Source organism: Pantherophis guttatus, chromosome 6 (genome assembly GCF_059756535.1).
Source record: "Pantherophis guttatus breed Tessera chromosome 6, ASM5975653v1, whole genome shotgun sequence".
NCBI lineage: Eukaryota > Metazoa > Chordata > Lepidosauria > Squamata > Colubridae > Pantherophis > Pantherophis guttatus.
In genome coordinates, this window is record NC_142068.1 from 18,425,105 (window position 1) to 18,442,024 (window position 16,920).

Consider the following 16,920-nt stretch of genomic DNA (forward strand, 5'->3'; position numbering starts at 1 on the left):
ATATTTCCCTTCTTCCCCCAGTCAACGCTTTTTCATCAGCAAATCCATAAATCACCCATTCAACCCTGGGTGAATCAGGACATTTAACCTGTGAGAAGCGAAATGCCCTGTATCAGAAAAGAAATGGTCCAGATGGACTTGTTGCTCATGCTCCCATTAGAGGCGATGTTATTGCAGGTTGCTGGATGCAAGAGACATCTGAGTTAGCATTCGCATCAAGCTCTGACTCAGCCTCCTTATTGTTGTTATGGATTACAGTTCCTGAACCTGGGGACAGTGGGGGGGGGGATGACATTTCCTGGCAATGTTCCTTAGGAAAAGAGGCTGTTTTCTGAGTCAGATTCTAATACTATGCGTCTAATTAGCTAAGTAAGACTCTCCATCTCCATCCAACTGATAGATTCTGTTCCTTCCAGTCATTATGTTTTAAGGGCCAAATTTGGTGCAATACGGATATTTCTGTCTTTTCTTCCTGCTATTTTTAACTCAACCCAATTGAGTCTTGAAGGGGCAGGCTTTAGCAGATCTCACTCCTTGCTGTAAACCATAAGGACAACACGTCTGTCATGATGTCATTGTGCCAATGACGCGAATGGGGCTGTTTATTTTAGTTGCAAGGTGGTGGATGGAAATTACACAATGTGTGCCAGATTCATAATGCCAGCATGATGTGGATAGTATTAATTGTCCCTCTTCCCACAACCTTGGGTGCCCAGTTTCCTTGCTGTGCTAATATAATGCTCTGCTCCCTTTTAACGATCCTGTAATCCCTGAATTCTGGGTAGAACTGGATGCATCTGAGTATTTACTAGCCAGATGCCCTTCCTGATGCCACACGGAGTTCGCAGCAGATATTTTTTTTCTTTGCGCCCTAGGAGAGAAATATCTGCCATTACCTAGGATTGAACTTTCAACCTTCTGAGTGGGAGGTGAGCATCTTCACCACTGGGCCACCATGCCATTAGTATAATGCTCTGCTAACATGACAATAAATTGCCTTAATCTCCTAGTTGAATTATGACTATCTTTACTCAATATCATTTACTTTATTTCTGAGAATTCCATCTTTTAAATTATCCCAATTCATTGAACATGAACAAACCAAATAGCCTGGGTTTATGTAACACTGAAAGCTTAAAAAAAGGATTTAAAGATTTAAATATAAAGAAGATTGACACTAACTCAGGGGTCTGCAACCTTAAATACTCACAGAACCATTTGGACCCGTTTCCCACAGAAAAGAAAACATCGGGAGCCAGAAAACCTGGGTGGGTGTGGCCAACTCAATGTCACTCACTTCCACCAGTCACATGAACTCCCCTAGCCACGCCTACCCAGCCGGTCATTAGGGCAGAGAACCGGTTGTTAAAAAACACCGGGAACCACAAAATCCTTTTGACATATCTCTCTCTCCCCTCCCTCCCTCTCTCTCTCCCTCTCTCCCTCTCTCTCTGTATCTCTCTATGTCTCTCTCTCTTTCCCCCTCTCTCTGTATCTCTCAGTCTCTGCCCTGGCCACTTCTCCATCCCCCACCATCGCCCTTACCTTCTCAGGCCAGGTGAGAAGTGACTGGGAGGGGAAGGCTAGAGGCGGCACCAGCCATTGGTGAGATCACCTGACAGGGAGCCACCACAGAGGGCCCAAAGAGCTGCATGCGGCTCCGGAGCTAACCAAATTTAGCATGTAATGTACATGAGCTGACCCCTGCACTAACCAAATTTAGCATGTAATGTACGTGAGCTACAAAGGCTTTTACAAATTTGGTTAAGTATTGTTCTTGAGGGCTGAATAATAAAATATGTCGTATGAATAGTAGTTGAGCAGGTGACTATTTTGAGGGCACTCATTGGATGACTGGTAGCCAATGGATGTCTATTCCATCTGCTCTTCTAATGTGCAGGAAGCTCCCTCATGTCACAGCCTTGTAGGTCTATGAATTTAGCAATTTATGATTTATTTATTATTAATTTTTTATGCTACCTATCTCTTTTATAATGTGACTCTGGGTGGCTGGTGACAATCAGTCAATGATAATCAAGGCTAGTCAATCAATGATAGTGAAAGTTGGTCCGGTCACAGGAATATTATCCACCTGAAAAGATGAATATGCTGTATTTTTTTTTTCCAGAGCTTATTAAGGAAAAAAGCAGGTAGGTGTGTGGTGGCCCTGAAAGCAGCAGGGCAAAAATTCATAAATCAGGTCATGCGCTCTAGACAAGGTCAACAACATGGACAAATAAAATCTCCTTCAAGGTGAGATTATGAATATATCTATGTCACTTTCCCGGCAACAATATGGAAATAGTTTATCATTGCTTATTCTAGGATGTTTTTGTCAGGGCAGTGATGTTTGTTGGCTATGCTTTCAACAGCATATCAGATTTAATCTAGTTTAGTTTTTTCGATAGCCGATGTGATCTGCTGCAGGGCTGTCCACAGAGTGGGTTAAAAAAATCAAGATGGTGGCCATGATCATATGATTAAAGCTCCACCCACTTTTATCCATGTCATGCCTGTAATATACTGTATGTAACAACAACAACAACAACAGAAAAGAACTGGAGAAGATAACAAAATAAAAAAACTTGCAAATAGAAATAGAATGTCTATGGTAAAAGAAAGCAAAGGTAGTAACCAACAATCATGGACTTCTTAGGTGGAATCCCAGAACAACTGGAGCATCACATGAACCCCATCAGCATTGACAAATTCATCAGTCAATTGCAAAAAGCAGCTTTATTTAGAAGAGCTTAATCCTGCAATAATACCTGTAACACCATCAAACATCCACATCTGCCTATTCCAGGTCCTTGAAAAGGACTCAATAAAATGCCAAATCCAATCTGAACAACTGGCTGACTGTGCAAAGAACCCATAGGTAAAGGTAAAGGTTCCCCTCGCACATATGTGCTAATTGTTCCCGACTCTAGGGGACGGTGCTCATCTCCGTTTCAAAGCCGAAGAGCCAGCGCTGTCCGAAGACGACTCCGTGGTCATGTGGCCGGCATGACTAAATGCCAAAGATGCACGGAACGCTGTTACCTTCCCACCAAAGGTGGTCCCTATTTTTCTACTTGCATTTTTTATGCGCTTTTGAACTGCTAGGTTGGCAGAAGCTGGGACAAGTAACGGGAGCTCACCCCATTACGTGGCACTAGGGATTTGAACCGCTGAACTGCCGATCTTTTGATCAACAAGCTCAGCGTCTTAGCCACTGAGCTAAGAACCCATAATGAACTTAAATCATGGATGGTTGCAGTCTCGGCATCTTGCTCAATTTGATCAACCCAATGATTGGACCATGCCAACAATTTAGTTGTGAAACCATCATGGGTCCAAAGGTAAGATTTGAGTCGCCTGGCACTCTAACGATAAATAAATGAAAAGAAGAAGTTTTTGATAAAGCTGCCATCAGACCTGGATGGAAGTAGTGGCTGTAATCCTTGGCTGCGATAAGGCTGAAGAAACATTGACAGCCATTTCCCTTTTCCTTTTTCTGCTGGGGTTGGCAGCTTTATTGAAGCAGCTTTTAGTTATAAGAAATCATTTTCTCCCTCTGGAAATACTGCTAAATGTGACACTTAATGGGGGCTGGGCCCAGCTCATTGAGGGAGCAATCTATCCAAGCAAATGCGTATTTGCCTCTTGATTCTTACCATTAAAACAATGACAAAATAATAGCTTTGCCTGTCTATGAACTGACAGATCCTTTCATGGTTTGGACATTCACAGAATTTATGAATTCTGCTTTATGGAACTGAACAATAGGAGGGTTATTAGTTTTGTTTTTTAATTTGCATGAATACCAACTAGATTATCACTTTTGCCAAGCAAATTGCCAGTAAAGACCCCAAAATGTTTAGGTCACTGTTATTTGATGCATTGGCCAAGTATATGGTTTTCTTCAGGCTGAAAAGAAGACAATTCATGACAGCTACAAATGACAGCTATGCTTAGGTGATATAGTTGAGTTGTTTGGGTTCAGTTCCAACCTCAGCCATAAAAACTCATTTGGTACTCTCCTTCTCATAGTCTCGCCTACCTCACAGGGTTGTTGCAGAGAATCCATCTAGAGCGCCTGGAGGACAGATGGTGTAAAATCTACTCAATTAGAACAGCATTTCTTTTTTTTTTTTTTGGAAAAAGTTTTATTTTAATTAAAAATAAAAAACAACATAAAAATATCATCCTTACAAACAATTACAGACAGCATCTCAATTGGTTAAAATCATTTCGTGCTTACGATTTTCCAAATCTCATCATACAACAATTATTCTTTACTCGAACAGAAGATAGATATTTAAACATTTCATCGGAAATTTCATTTCATATATACTATCTCATCTCCATATTTTATCGTCAAACCATTGATAGAATATCTCCCATATCAAATAATATTGTTTATTTTCCTGTTAGAACAGCATTTCTTAGTAATGTTAAGATGTGTGGACTTCAACTCTCAGAAAACATCTCTTGTTTTGAGGGTCAACTCTATCTAAGCACCAGTTTCTCAGTCTTTCATTTCCTCCTAAAACCATTTACTTTTCCACCCTCTCTTTCTTTTATAATTCGATCCTCCTTCATTTCTTCTTTGCAGCCTCAATCTTGCCAATAAACTTCTTTTGTACTGTTTACTCACTTTTATTATTATTTATTATTTATTTATTTATTTATCAAGCATATATAAGATAACAGGTAAAAGTATAAACATAATTTGAATACCTGAAAAGAGTAAGAGTAAAAAGGAATATTAGGACAGGGACGGTAGGCACACTGGTGCACTTATGCACGCCCCTTAGAGACCTCTTAGGAATGGGGTGAGGTCAACAGTAGACAGTAGACATACAATCTATATTTGTTCATCACCCATTTGTAATTTTAGGAGGAGCCTTCCTAGTCTACCAGCTCTTACAATATTAGACAACACAGTATCAATAGCAGAGACTAATTTCCCAGGACTTGAAAGGAACACCTAACACTAGAACTATAATCATTAAAAAGACACAACAAAGAATGTTCTTCCTGCACCAACTCAGAAAGCTCAGACTGCCCAAAGAACTGCTGATACAGTTCTATGGAGGAATTATTGTGTCTGTCATTTGTACTTCTATAACTCTGATTTGGCACAGCAACCAAATAGGATAGGCATAGACACCAATGGATAGTTAGGACTGCAGAAAAAACAACTGCAACCAGCCTGCCTTCCACTGAGGACCTGTACACTACACGAGTTCAAAAGAGGGCTGAGAAAATATCTACGGACCCCTCACATCCTGGATGTAAACTGTTTCAACTCCTCTCCTCAGGATGCCATTATAGGATATTGCATACCAAAACAACTAGACACAGAGACGGTATTTTTCCTTGTGCCATCCCTCTGCTAAACACCCAATTTTCACAGCACTGTCTTATGCCTAAAGATATTTACCTGTGAAGTAGGGCTGTGTTACTACTATCCTTCTCATCTTTCATATTACCTTTTCCTATTGGTATCTTATGATTTATCACTTTGTTTTTTTGTATGTACATTGCGAGCTTATGCACCAGAGACAAATTCTTTGTATGTCCAATCACACTTGGCCAATAAAAGATTTTTTAAAAAAAATTAATGACCTTGTAATCCTTTACATTGGGGTGGAGTCCTTTGGGACTGTCTATGCTAATTATGCGTGGTATTGTTTCCAGTAGCTTGGAAAGTTCTGTGTCCTTTTGATAGAGCGATATCATGTACATTCTTGCCTGTTGTTGCTTTTGCCTTTTATCCTGTTTTGCCAGTTAACAATTTTCGATGTTTGCACAGACACATTAGTTGATCTGGGACCATATGTGCTTTGCTCTGGATAGAGAGATTGATGGGGAGCGGGTTGGGCGAAAACTAAATTGGAAATTGCAGGCTGTAATTTTCCAATAGACTCTTGAGAGTCCCTTGAACTGCAAGGAGATCAAATCAGTCCATCCTTTAAAAAATAAAAAAATCAACTCTGACTGTTCTTTGGAAGGACAGATACTGAAGCTGAAGATGAAATAGTATGGCCACCAAATGAGAAGAGAAGACTCATTGAAAAATGATGTTGGGGAAGATTGAAGGCAAAAGGAGAAAGGTATGGCAGAGGATGAGATGGTTAGATAGTGTCCTTGACACAATGAACATGAATTTGGGCAAACGTGGGGATAAGGACAGTGGTGGGTTTCAAAAGGTGTTACCACCAGTTTGTTTTGCGCACATGCTTTGCGCAAGCGCATTGAATTTCATAACAGCTGAGGCACGGCAATCCGCTCTGCTGCACCTATCAGCTGGGTAAAAATGAACTAATATAGGTAGGTATAGCGCAGGGGTGGGCAGGAAGGTCCAACTGACGGTTGGAGCAAACCGGTTTGCTCTCACCTCACCATTTCCGCTATCGGCTCGCCGAACCTGGGAGAACTGGTAGCAACCCACCACTGGATAGGGAAACCTAACATGCTATGGTTCATGGCATCACAAAGAGTCGGACATGACTTAGCGACTGAACAACAACAACAAAATTCCAACAGTTCTCCCTTTTGAGGATAGCTATGCAATATAGACATTGCCTTGGTTAAGAAGTGAAATATCACCCAAGGTGTTCAAATTGTTGGTATTCTATGCTATAAATGAGAACTGAGGATGCTTTGAACTGGGAGAGGAGCGATGGAAGTAGAATTGGAAGGGGTAAATTAGCCCTCAGGTCCAGACTTATATCAGTGCAGGAATCCAAATTCTCAACTTGAAATTAACTAGGAAGAAACTCACAATTTCTCCCAATAGTTAGTTCCATTACCTAATTCATCTAACCATTAGGAAGCTTTCCTCTTTCTCTCCATCTTCAGCGTTCATCTGGAATCTGTTTTCAGATATCTGACCAACCTTATCAATTACTAACATTATTCAAAGTGTTTTACTTTGTGGGGTGAGAAAGATGAAGAGCCAGAGATGTTGGGGTTTTGTGTTTGTTTTTTGGGTTTGTTTGTTGTTGTTTTTTTTTGCATCAGTGTTTGGGACATTTGCCCTGTGAAAATTGATCACCTCTATCTTGTTACGCTTTGGGAAATAATTGCTAACAAAGCTATTTAAGAGAACTTTGACTTCTAAATGTTGCCATCTACTTACTCATTGTTCATATTTGTTGATTGTTCTTAAGATTTTTATTTGAGGTTTTTCTGGGGTTTTTTTATATTGTTTTTTCTGAATGCATACCTATAGCTAAGTACTTTATTAGAATTAAGATTGCAATCATTTCACAATGACTTGACAAAAAAAACCTTGATAAAATGATGCTAATTGTTTTTTTTTAGTTTTTTTTATTTTTTTTAAGACAAGCAGGCATTAAATACATCATTCATTTCTTCCATGTGACATCTTGGTGTTATCTCCAAAAACTTCTCTTTTCTTATCTCTTTTATCTTCGTTCTCGCCAAGTCCATTACAAAAATTTTCCACTAATATAGTATTCTAGTTGTAACATTTTTTATCAATCTCTTTTAAAGCTTATTTATATCTCTTTTCTAACCATTAGTAAAGTTGATTCCATATCTTAAAGTATTCTGAATCTTCTCTTTCTTTTATCATCATAGTTAATCTGCTCATTTTTGCACAATCTAATTTTTTTAAAAAATTACTTCTCCCTCCGATAGTATATTCTCTGCTTTCCAATTGATGCTAATTGTTGATGATGGAAAAAGAAAATACCAAATTGATAAATCTATTGTTCAATCAGCCTAGTTACCAGCATGTCAAAAATCACCCAGGCCAACTCTGGAAGCAGAACAGGACAAATACATTTTGAGTTCCGGATGTAGTCACTACATATTTTGGTCCTGACATTAATGTTCTGCACATTCTAATCTAACAGTTCTGTATAAATCATTTTCATCTTCCCACATTCTCCTTCCAGATATCATTTCTCAAGCTAGTATGGTTTTTCTTAATAAAAAAAAAATATTTTTCAAAAACAAAAACAAAACAGAACATAAAAAAACATTATCATGCCATACAATCAAAGACAGTGTTGGCATTTTTGTGCTCCTCCTCTCTTCAATTTATCACTAAACATGCTAGCTTATTTCCAAAGATTTCAACATCCATTTATATCATAGTTATTTCCAATTCTTATTCTCTATCCATTGGTAAAATAAATCCCATATCAAATAATATTGTCTATCTTCCTGCTCTCTTATTTCAAATGTCAATTTACTCATCTCAGCACATTCCATCGTTTTCTTAATAATTTCTTCATCATTAGGTAACTTTTCTCCTTTCCAATTTTTAGCAAATACAATTCTGGCTGCTGTCAAAAGATTCACAATTAAGTATTGCAGTTCTTTATTATACGTCTCTGGTATGATCCCTAATAAAAATATTTCTGGTTTAAAGTCAATATGTCTCTATCATTTTTTCCAACCACGTGTGTATCTTAGTCCAAGATCTCCTTGCTTCTATGAGTGTCCACCACATGTGGTAATAGGATCCTGGGGTCTGATGACATTTCCAACATTTCTCCGATGTTGATCTACTTTGGTAAATCTGCCATGGACCAGCCAAAAGCAGAATTAAAAATCTGAAATGGGATTGAAATAGAATTGCATGTTTTCCCTTTCCTTGATATATCGCTTGAAGAAGAAATCAAAGAGATTGTTCAAGAACATTCCAAGAAAGTAAACAGCAAGCTCGTCCATATTTTTCCAAGCTGTTGATTCAGTTCTAGTTCATGTGTCCCTCTGCATTCTCAGCTTTACAGAACGAAAAACCATATTCAACACTAGGACTGAATAAATAATGGAGCAGTAGAATGGTGTGGGCTAAAGAGGTTCATTCTGCTCTTTTGACCTCCTTTTCCCAAGTCCACAACTCCTCCTGCAAGCAGATAATTGCATAGAAAACACCTTCCCGGGAAAGGTGTCGGTGGAGCTGAAATCAAGTCACTCTAGGGGACACTTTTAATTAAGTCACACCAATAGAACACTCTCTTTAATGAAATGCTGAGGTCAAAATGACAAAGCGAAAATAGAGAACGTTTGGCTGAAAATTGCATGGTGTGCCCAGAGGAAAATTATTTAATGGCCTAGTAAGGAAGTCAAAGATATTAGAGAGAGAAAAAGAATAAAGCAAATCTTTTTAAAGGATTAGTTAAAATTCACAATTGTAAACCTGCCATATGTATTTGTAAAAATATAGTTGGAATCAATAAGTCTTCTGTATTCCTGGCTATGGATTATGAAGCATGCATGGAGACCATAAAATCTTGTAGCTTTTAATTCTTCAGATTCCTTATTCAGATCCTGCTTCATCACTTTGTCAGTGATGGAACAATGGATTCCTTAACTCACACATCATTGCCCAACAATGGGCAATGGGACCCTTAGGAGAATTTCTCTTAGAGATCAGAAAATTGAAAACATCCTATTCCAATTTTTGCTGCAAAGACACATTCTCGTGATATACCTGACTCTGCCAGCCTCAGCATAGCTGCCAAAAAGGCCATTTAGTTTTATTTTGTATGAGTTAAATGAGGTTGGACTGACTCAGCCATCATCTACAAGTGTCAGCTTAGTGGAACCATGGCATATCAAGTGATCTGAAATAGTAGATCTTCTCCAAATTCAGCAAAATGTCATCTCATAGGATTTACTAATATGGTCCTAATGAAAAATAAAATCAAGACTTGTGGCTTCTTTATTTCAGAAATGATGTCATCTAAATCTGATTTGGCAGGGTGAAAAAGAAATCACCCTATAGTTCAATCAATTTAGGCAGAGAGGTAATTAGTTGCGTGAGTACAATAAAAAATCATGGCTAGAATTGGGACAAGCCCTTCCATGTATCCCATTTAATCTCACAAACATTGGCTTCTCTTCTCACAGTGAAGTTCTTGCCACACAAAATCTAAACATACCCTGTTCCACTCAGAAGAAATTTCATTTTAAAAGTCATTGATTTCTACCAATGTGGAAAAGTTCACAAGCTATTTTGCTAAAGCTGTATGGTTCCCCAAATCTATAGTGAAATGGAGAAAATTTGGGCTAATAGTGAATCTCCTCAAAAGCGACTCCTCTGTCAAAAATCAGTCCAAGCATGAAAAAAGGAGAACAGAACACCAGAAAAAAATCAAGGGATCTGTAGATCTCTCCCACTTTAGCTACAATGATTGCTTATGATATCACCATCAGAGAAAGATTAGGTAAAAGAGGGATTTGTAGGAGGACAGTAAAGAAGTCTTTGCTCATTGGGAAGAACAGCAAACTTCAGCCAAAAAGCATTTGGGTGACTTTCCAGATTTCCAGATAAATATTCTGTCAGATGAGTTAAAAAATTAAATTTTTCAGGCTCCAATATTCTTTCTTCAAATTATTTAACTTTTCATATTGAATGCAATTTCCTAAATGATGGTTATTTTTCCTTCCATTACCATTTCCCATTGATGTGTTTTCATTGTATTGTCCCTGTATAAAACCTGATCTCTTTCGCTGAGATCTGTATGATTGCTGCTTTTGAAGTCCATATATGCTTTGGTGTCATTTGTAAATAATTTAAATAGAACCATAATGTACACTTCCCTTTACATATTGGTCCCAACTAAACAATCCCTGCAAAAAAAATAGAAAATGTTGATCTAGTGCCAGATTGGAAAGGATCTAAAAGTACTTGCTGTAGCACCACTATCTTTTCTACCAGCTGGACTAAATGCTGAATATCAGATGTTAGCCTACAGTTGGATTCTAACACAGTTCCTTAAGCAAGGGCCTTGGCAATGCTTCCTTTGAAATATTATTTAACTTATACCATTAACATTCATTTTTGTTGGTTTTTTTCAACTTTTTCACCTTCTTTCATCTCAAAGCTTTTCAAATGTAAAGGGTTTGCAGTGCTCCAAAAGAACTCCTACCAATGAATACACTCATCCATTATTCACAGATTATACTTCTTATAATGTTAAGCGTGCATTTTCCCATTAAACCAGGGGTGGCAAACTCATTGAGAGCCGCATCAGGGTTGTGATTGACCTCGGGGGACTGGGGTGAGCATGGCCATGGTGGGCGTGGCCAGCTCGACATCACTCATGTTGGTGGCCCCAGCATTCCGCAAGCAAAAACGGGCTCCCGGTCTCTGTTTTTGGCTGAGACAGCCTCCTGCAACCCTCTGCCAGTGAAAACGGAGCTTGGGAGAGCCGCACATGGCCCTCACAAGCTCCGTTTTTTCTGGCAGAAGCACCGCAGGCCAGTCCTTTGCTGTTTCCAGAATGGCCCTGCAGACCAGATTTAAGCACCCTGCATGCTGGATCCGGCCCCCGGGTCTTGAATTTATTTTATTTTATTTATTTTATATATTTCTATGCCGCCCACTCTCCGAGGACTCTGGACGGCTTACACCAAAGACAGTATACTAAATAGCATATTGCCCCCTAACAATCTGGGCCCTCATTTTACCCACCTCGGAAGGATGGAAGGCTGAGTCAACCTTGAGCCTGGTGAGATTTGATCCGCTGATCTGCTGAACTAGCAGTCAGCTGAAGTAGCTGCAGTACTGCACCCTAACCACTGCGCCACCTCAGCTCTTTGACACCCCTGCATTAAATAGTGCATTTTATTAAGGGACAGAAACAAGGAATGCTTTACTTATGGTTCACTGTTTATTGGGAAGGTTTACAAAAAAATCAGGAATCTGGCAGCCTCATTTCCAACTGGAAAAAAAAATATTTAAGGCAGAAACTGAATGTGGTTATCATAACTAAAAATGCTACTGATTCCAAAATAATTACTATGTTCTTAGGGGATATTAGTACTATAGGTAGAGTCTGTTTGGTCTAGTTGCATTATTTTTGTCTAGTGGCTAAGACACAAGGCTAGAAAGAAGGAGGCTGTGAGTTCAAGCCCCACCTTAGCCATGAAAGCCAGCTGTGTGAATTTGGGCCAGCCACTCTTTCTCAGCCCAATCCACCTCACAGGGTGATTGTTGTGGGGAAAATAGCAAGAGGAAGGTATGTTTGATCTGTTCACTGCCGTAAGTTATTTGTAAAAATAATAAGGAATAAATAATAATAATAATAAATAAATTTTAAAAATAAGAATTCGCCAAAAATGTTGGGGTAGTGATAAAGATGGAGAATCAGGGTGAGACAGACAGCATTATGAAACAGAACTGAGAAATAATTTCTTATGTTGACAAGTCTTGAGAGCAGATCCATCAGGTATTCAGACATTTTAAAAAATCTAATATAAGAATAAATTGTAATTCTGCTTTAGCTCTTTTATCCCAAAGGTAAACATGGTAGAGACTCAACTGCTCCTTATCCTTTTAAATAATAACCTGGGCACAAAGAATGAGATTCAATCCAGCCTGAACAGTGGAAGCAGAATCTTTTCTCTTAGCTGAGCATTAGCCCCAAACTGTTTTATGCCTATGAAGGACCAACCAGAGAACTTCAGGTGAAAAAAAAATTGGCTTAAGAGGAACTATGGCCAAGGATTCCTGTAGCTCAGATTGGATGCAGTCTCCTCAAGCCTGCCAAATTCAAAGGCACAACAAGATCCAAGTGTACATGGAACATCTCATCTCATCTACTCTACAGAATACAGAATAACAGAGGTGAAATGGACCTTGGAGGTCTTCTAGTCCAATCGTCTGCTTGAGCAGGAGATTCTATACCAGGGATGTCAAACTCGATTTCATTGAGGGCCGGATCAGTATTGTGGTTGTCCTCTGGGGGCCGGCGGGGAGGAGGAGCGGTGTGGTTGGGGCGGCCAACTGGGCATGGCCTGGGGATGTGGCCAGTTTGACGTCACTCATTTGGGTGGTGCCTGCTGGATGTGCCCGGCAACCACCTGCCCTGTCCCAGCCACATGGGATGGAGCAGGTGCATCTGGTGGTGCACATCATGTGCCTCGCCCCCATGACTCTTCCTGATGCCGGTGCCAGTGTTGCTGCTGGCATGCCTGTTTATTGGAGGGCCATCTGCAGAGCCCCTGCGCCAGACACCTCCCCCCTGCACATACACACCTGAAAGGCCTGTAAGTGCGGCCAGCCTGGAAATGGTATGGGGCCGGCCCATGTTGCTTTGTCCCATCCTGGTGGGCGTGCATGTGCACAGGAAGTGGCGGGTGCATGCATCACTTTGGCCTGGCCCACACCATCCCGGCAGGCATGCATGCGTGCAGGAGGCAGTTGGGGCATGCACGCACAGGCCTGGCCCGCCCCATCCCAGTATGCGTGTGTGTGCCTGCCTCCTATGTGCAAGCACACCTGCCGGGATGGCGTGGGCTGGGCTGAAGCAACACAGGCCGGCCCCTTACTATTTCCAGGATGGCTGTGTGGGCCGGATCCGACCACATCATGTGCTGGATCAGACTCATGGGTCTTGAGTTCAATATCCCTGCTCTATACCATTTCAGACAAGTAGCTGTCCAATCTCTTCTTAAAAGCCTCCAGCAATGAAGCCGCTCTGATTCTGCTAACTTTCTAATCAGCTTTTGGGCTGGGGGAGGGGGAGGGAAGAAGAAGGTATGTACAAGATCGCCTTCTTCCATCGATTGCCTCCCACCGGCCAATACGCTCCCACAGAGAGGGGCTCCTCAGGGTGTCGTCGGCCAAACAATGTCGACTGGCGACACCCAGGGGGAGAGCCTTCTCTGTGGGGGCACCTGCCCTCTGGAATGAACTGCCCCCAGAGATTCGCATGATCCCCGACCTACGTACCTTTCGCCGAGCCCTGAAGACTCTTTTGTTCCAACAGGCCGGGCTGGCCTAGAAAAAGAATTTTAATTGGGTGTTTGCAGTTTTTAATATAAGGGCCAAATTTTTAATATATTTTAAACTGTTTTTAAATTTTGTGGGCATATGTTGTTTTAATATGGCTGTACACCACCCTGAGTCCTTCGGGAGAAGGGCGGTATAAAAATTTAATTTAATAATAATAATAATAATAATAATAATAATAATAATAATAATAGTAGAAGAAGAAGAATAGGTGGTGTTGGTTACATGAAAATGAAACCACCATAAAAAGAGAATGTATTTCATCTAGTCTTTTGCCATGGTAAGAGCAAAAAATCTTTTCTCAGCAGGACAACTAGTAACAAGAAAAGACTCTCAGTTATAATGGATGTGCCTGCTAGCTTCCCCACCTGCCATCAACTTGAGTGGCAAGAAGGAGAAACAGTTTGGAGCTAAAATGTCAGCAGTGAAAGAGGCAGAAATCCCACATTTGCAACTGATTGGTATAATTCAATCTGTTCTGTAATAATTGTGTATTTGTACGTCTGCCTAATTGCCTGTGCTTTAATTATATGTATTTTTGAAAAGAGAAATGTGAAGGAACAAAGAGACTTGAGCAGCTATCATAAACAAGCGACAAACAGATAACAGGCACTGTGGGAAGTAAGCGTCATATCTGTGGGAAGGTTTGAAAGGACAAAATATTGTGCCTTGAATATTCAGCAAGTGTGACTTGCCCACAACAGAACAAGAGCTTTGGGAGAAAAGAAGCAGACGGTGACTTACAAATGGGGAATAAACTGCAGATTTATCTGCATAAATCCTCTTGCTTAGAAATAACTTCAAATAATACCATCATAGACATACAAAACTGCATGGGCACCTTTTCTCCACGGTTATACCCCCACATGTCCAATATGTATATATGAATAAGGTGTGAATATTGCAAGTAAATATGTTACCTACTCCACAATTGGAGTCCTTCAAATATATAGATGATATTTCCCATCATTCAGTATCGAATAGGAATGATGAGAGCTGAAATCTGTCATGTCTGTTAGTCAACATCTTGGAGAAAGCTGATAAGAAGCCTATTGGCTCTCACATGTATCTATATTGTGTCTATATTGACATGGATATAGATAGTGAAGTCTGTTCTGTCCCCGTCCCCACACACACACAAACAGCCAGCCGGGGGTTAAAGAATTACCTGGCACACACAACGTTCGTTATCAGGAACTTGGCAGCAATACAATAACGGTCTGCCAAGTGCTTTACTTCAAGAAGAGGGAGTTTTCCTCCACCAGATAATCACCAACAAATACACACAGTTTTCAAAAACAGTCCAGCTCAAACAGAAACCTTCAGCAGATTCAGGCGTTGTACAAAGTGACTAGCCAGAAGTTAGCTTTGTCCGTCACAGAGTCTAAATGGCCACCACACTCTCTTATATAGCCTGTGGGGTGTGGTCCAGTAACTCAGCTTAATCCCTGGCACGCCTCCTCATCTGCTGCAAACGTTTATCTCGCCTTCGTTGGCGTGGATCCAGGAACGACGTATCACCGTCATCGCTGTCATCGGAGACACCTGGCTCCTGGCCAATCTCCTGTCCCTCGGCAGACACCTGAGGCATTGCCAGAGAGGAGGGGCCTGGAGAGGGAGGCCTGGCTGGCTCCTCTCTTTCATGTTCGGAGCCTTCTTCCTCCGATAAGATGGGCTCGGGGGTCGGAGCCACAACAAAGTCAACTACATGACTGCCAGACACAGATGTTGGAAAAAATATACCATTTTTTCTCAATATCTGCATCAGGCAGTCATGAAGTTGGCTTCACTATCTATATTCATGTCAATATAGACACAAGATAAGTACACGTGAAAGTCAGTTTAGTGTAGTGCTTGAAGCATCAGGCTAGAAAACTGGGAGACCATTGGCTTGTTACCCTCTCTTAGTCCAAGGAAGGAAGCAATGGCAAGCTACTTCTGAAAAACATTGCCAAGAAAACTGTAGGGACTAGTCCAGGCAGTTGCCAAAAGTGACCACAGAATTGAAGATACAAAATAGCAAAATAAAGACACAGGGACAAACATACACACACACACACACACACACACTTTAACCAACAGAAAGAAAACATTTATGTGAATTTGATATCTGCTGCTTGGCAAATTCTGACATGACAACTTCCCTATGTTAGATATTGCCAAGGTCTGCAGATAAATTGAAGTGGTTTATAAATAAAACAGCTTAATATGCATGCATTTTATGCAGCTCACATAACCCTTCCATAGCAGAGTTGACTCACATGTGAATATTTCAATGTATACAATCCATTTAAGGTTAGATATACAGAAATATACAGAATTTGTAAAATGTATTTTCCGGGGAAAAGGTGTTATACCTTCTTTTTATTCTGAAATAAATGCATGGTTTTTATTGAACTTCTTTCATCCATTTCTTCTTCCCCTTTTCCTGAATAAGTGACCATTTCTCTAAACCAGTTAGTCATTCCTTTAAAAGATATAACACTAGCATGTAGTGAAGCTTTTGTTACCCAAGTCTATACGTGAAAATGAGGTCGACAAATTTGTTTGAATAGGAGCTCCAAATATTTTATACAAAGACATTTGGACCTCCTATACCTGTACAAACAAACAAATTTATTATAAAAGAAACAAAAAAAAAAACAGACTGATGAAAGAATAGTTGACTGCAGTGGTGGGTTCCTCCCTGTTGGGCCCAGTTCCGCTGAGCCAGTAGCGGTTATGATATGATGTCACCGAACCGGTTCTGGCCCCCCCGCCCTCCTGCTCTCCCCCATTATTCTTACCTTTTATTTGGCCCCACCCCCAATCTATTGCTGCCTCCTGAGTCCCAGCTGATTGGCTAGAAGGAAAAACTGTTTAAACTCTTGCCGTGGGGCTTCAAAGAGCCGCCCTACAGCTGATCAGTGTTAAAAAGGCAGTGTGGTAGTAGACCGGTGCCTCCAAAAACAAATGAGTAGACCAGTGCCTGCAAAAATAAATGAGTAGACCAGTGCCTGCAAAAACAAATGAGTAGACCAGGACGCTCCAAGAACAAATGGATAGACCAGTACAGCTCTGCAAGCAGTTAAAAGCCTGGTAGACCAGTACCTCTGCTAAATCCTAAAGAATTGTCACATGACCATCAAGCCACACCCACAAAATAAGCCATG